Genomic DNA, 4523 nt, shown 5'->3' with positions numbered 1-4523 from the left:
AAGATGATTTTACTTCCTTCTTCACTCATAATACTTATAATCGGTAGCCTGGTATAATTTAGAAACAATTTCACTTATAAAATAAAAGAAAATTCAATAAATGTTAAGCATTATGGGAAAAATCCCTCTCGCCCTTAAATCTCCTTTATATAAAAAAGTAAATAAATTCCAGATCTTTCTCTTCTGGGCAACTGTTTTTTAAAAGTCTTCTGTCTTTAATTCTTTTGCCCACTTATGGTTTCCTATTTGATCTCTGCTTCATAATCTTTCCCACCATTTCCTTAGTTTCCTTCCCTGGATTTATCAGTGAATTTCTTTCTGCCTAAAAAGCATTGGATTTAGAGACTAAAGAATCTTGAACAAATCCCAATTAGTCTGTGTGACATTGGGCAATTCATTTGACTTCTTTGTGGATCAATTTTTTTCTTTTGTCAAACAACAGGGTCAGAATAAATGATCTCTAAAGTTCTTTCCGGCTCTGAATCCTATATTCCTATCATCCTTTCCCCAGATTTCCCATTTCTCAGTTTCTAAATTTTCTTTTCCTGAATTTTTAATTTCTTGCTCATTTGTCATTTTACTTAAGAACTTAAAATTTATCAACTACTCCAAAATTCTAAAGCTTGATAAAATTTGTCACACTGGTGACCAACACATCCTTCTCTTCCGAAGATCTTCTGATTTGGGTCCTTGGAGATCCCTCTCTCTTGAGAAAGGTTGGTCACCATGGATACCATCAGGCTACAAGTCAAAGGGGGAGGGCAGTTTGTTCCTTCAGTGATTAAAAGTGGGCTGGGCCAGAAGACCAAAATCTCCCTGGTAAGACTAATTGCCAATCTTGTCAACAGATCCTCATTAAACACCTACTACATGTGGCAATAAAGCTAGGAAGTCTGACTTTTTCTTTCTTCTAGGTTGGGAGATAAACTTGATCTGCTGTTAATACTTTTTTTTTTTTTTTTGGTCTCCTGTTATTACTACCAGGCAATAGTAGCAACAATCTTAATGCCTATTACCTCCTGGACAACTGAGATGTGTGTACCTGGACTGAGCAAAGGACCCCAATGGGCCAAGATAATGCTTCAGTATCCTCTAGTGGCAGCAATACCATTCACTAGATGAGAGTCAGAGGAAGAAAATTACACCTCGAAGGCTTTGAGTGCTTTTTTTTTTCCTGCTATAATTTATAAGAACAAATTCTTTTGGGGCACATTAACACTGCTGTTAGCAGACAGGCAACAGATGGAAAATAAATGGGCTCAAGAGCTTTGAGGCCATTATTGATGTTGGAGATGGGTAGTTAGGCAACAGGAAGTAAATATAGCTAAACAAGAGGATGGAGATATTTACTTTCAATCTTTTAAGTAATACATAGGGAAAAACTTGGGTGAGGAATAAGGAGGGATGATCCTTCTTCTTGCATATGACAACTTTGATAAAAGACTTCTTGCATCATCTACCCAAATACAAATTTATTTGCTTTGAGTGGCTATATCTTTTTTTTTTTTTTTAATCTGTCCTATGATTTTATTGGTGAGGAAATGCCCAGTGAGGAAAGACTCTGAAAAAGATAATCAGTAGCAATTTAAAGATTTGCTTGAGGTGCTGAGAGGTTAAATGAATTCGCCTGGGGTTAAAGAGCCAGCATACATGAGAGGAAGGATTTGAATCCAGCTCTTTCTAATTTTCAGCTCCAAATCTGATTTATCAAATCTGATACAGGCTGCTTTTCACCTTAAAGGCCTCAAAATTCCTATCTGTTTATTTAGTAGTATCAAATCTGTTGACAGGACGGATCAATTATAAATCAAAACACGAAACAGATGATGGAAATAAAAACAATCTACTTTATTTTTTACCCAAGTTTATTAAAGACATATTCTTTTTAAATGAACTAACATCTTCTTAGAGAAAGTCCTTATGCCTGCGTTTCTCTTTTTGCTAAATCAGAATTTACTTTTCATTAGTAATTATGAAGGAAAAGCTAAAACTCCACAGTTTCATCCAAACAGTTGTTTGGTAAAATAAAAATACATAGTTTCAATTAAAATTAAAACATTAATTTGATTCTGCTTAATTCACTTTGCCTTAGCTCATGTAAGTTTTCCTATACTTCTCTATATTCATCATTTATCGAAAATTACTAAGTAGAAAAATCAGTACTGATGTGGGTCCATACTTTTGGAGAAACTTAACTACTCTTTCTAATAACTCCTTTCCATTTTAAGAATTTTAAACAAAAGAATCATATCTGCTCCTTTGATCAGCAAAAAGATAACCAACTCTTAGTTTAGTCTCTGAAAAATTATTGAGGGTCTGTGGGAATTAGGCATATTAATTCAACATTGGTAGTGTTCTGGCTTGGTTCCACCATTTTGGAAAACAAGATGTAATTCTGCTCAAAAAGTTATCAAATTATGACCCTTTTACTTAGCAATACCATTACCACTCTGTACTCCAAAGGGATCAAAGAAAGAGAAAACGGATTCATATGTACAAAAACATTTATTGTGGTAGTTTTATGGTACAAAGAAATATAAATTAAGGATATGTCCATCAATTGGAGAACAACTGATCAAACTATGATATCTGGATATAATGGAATATTATTGTGTTGCAAGAAATTATGGAAGATGGGGCAATTAGGGGGTTCAGTGAATACCAGCCCTAAAGTCAGGAGGACCTGAGTTCAAATGTGGTCTCAGACACTTAATACTTCCTAGCTGTGTGACCCTGGGCAAATCACTTAACTCCATTTGTCTCTGCAAAAACCAAACCAAACCAAACCAACCAACCAACCAAACAAACAAAATTAGGGGAGAAATGGTATCAGAGAAACCAGGGAAGAATTGTATGAATTGATGCAAAATAAAGTCTTCTTGAAGCAGTTTCTAGGTTGGGCTATTTTATTTCTGAATAGGAAATTTTCCTATTTAGTTAATCCTGAGTCTTGCTTTTGATACCCTGTTGCTACAACTATCAGGTATGATTTTAATTGGGGAATGACTTGTATTCTTATTAATTTGACTGATTTCTAAAATGAAACTTTTATCAGAAACACTGGTTGTAAGGTTTTTCCTCCAGGTTTGTAGTTCCTTTTTAAATCTCGTTTCTGTTGGTTTTGTGTGTGCAAAACCTTTTTAATTTAATGTAATCAAAGTTGTCCGTTTTGTCTATAATGTTCTCTAGTTATTTGGTCATAAATTCCTCCCTTCTCCAAAATCTGATAGGTAAATTATCTCTTGTTCTCCTAATTTCCTTATGTTATCTTTCTTTATGTCCAAATCTTGTACCCATTTTGACCTAATTTTGGTATGGAGTGTGAGGTGTAAATCTATGCTGAGTTTCTGACATATTATTTTCCACTTTTCCTAGCAATTTTTGTTCTTATCCCAGAAGCTAGAGTTTGGAAGTTTATCAAATACTAGATTACTAAAGTTCTTGATTTTTGTGCCATATGTATCTAATCTATTTCACTGATCCACTAAGGTAATAAGACAAAGATACAATATAAAAGTTTTCTAATGAAAAGCAATAATAAATTTTGAGAAAGCAACAGGATTAGACTATTTTCTCTAAGAAATATATATAATATTTCTACCATAGAAGCTCCAGCATTGTTTTAATAAGTTTTCAAAATTATGTTAAGAATTTTACATATAAAATTTTGTTAATAACTATAAAGAAAGTGAAATCATGCTTCCATTTTTAAAGTACCTGTCTAATAATTTTACAAGACAAAAATAGTTCATTTTCTAAATAAGACAATAATGAGACAATATAACAAAACCTATGGGATGCAACCAAAGCAGTTCTTAGGGGGAAATTATATATCTCTAAATAGCTACATGAATAAAATAGAGAAAGAGAGATTAATGAATTGGATATGCAACCAAAAAATTAAAAACTTCTAATTAAATATCAAATTTGAAATTCTGAAACTCAAAGGAGAGATGAATAAAATTGAAACTATAAAAACTAAGAGGTGGTTTTATGAAAAAAAAAAAAAACCAACAACAAAATAGATTTAACCTTTGGTTAATTTAATTAGAAAAGGAAAGGAAAAAAAAAAAAACAACAAATCACCAGCATTAAAAATGAAAAGGGTGATCTTATCACCAATGAAAAAAAATTAAAGCAATAATTAGGACCCATTTTGCTTAATTGTATGGCAGCAAATCTAACTGAAATGGATGAATATTTGCAAATGTATGAATTAACAAAATTAACAAATTAACAAAAAAGGAAATAAATTTCTTAAATAATCCCATTTTAGAAAAAAAGAAATTGAACAAGCCATTAATGAACTCTCTAAGAAAAAAACTCTCCAGGGCCAAATGGATTTACAAGTGAATTCTATTGGAAGATTTTAGCAGAATTATCTAGGAACCTCTACAAGTGATGTTTTGAAAAAAAAAAAAGGAAAAAAAAACTATCTGCCTTCCTTCATTACACTAAAGTAATAGGTCTATCAATCTTCTGGGGGGAAAATTATCTAAGTGATATTTTAACCCTAAAACTTT

General features: G+C 32.2%; 1 long non-coding RNA gene across 1 annotated transcript; it reads left to right on the top strand.

Moving 5' to 3' along the window:
- The first annotated feature begins 727 nt into the window (after positions 1-727).
- LOC141555365 (uncharacterized) lies at positions 728-2056 on the top strand. Its single transcript, XR_012486172.1, has 2 exons — positions 728-819; positions 915-2056. It is a non-coding gene; the product is annotated as an uncharacterized LOC141555365 (long non-coding RNA).
- Positions 2057-4523: the final 2467 nt, after the last annotated feature.

This window comes from Sminthopsis crassicaudata, chromosome 1 (assembly GCF_048593235.1).
Source record: "Sminthopsis crassicaudata isolate SCR6 chromosome 1, ASM4859323v1, whole genome shotgun sequence".
NCBI classification, from domain to species: Eukaryota; Metazoa; Chordata; class Mammalia; order Dasyuromorphia; family Dasyuridae; genus Sminthopsis; species Sminthopsis crassicaudata.
Note: the sequence above shows the minus strand (reverse complement) of the source record. Positions and strands in the feature narration are given on the sequence as shown.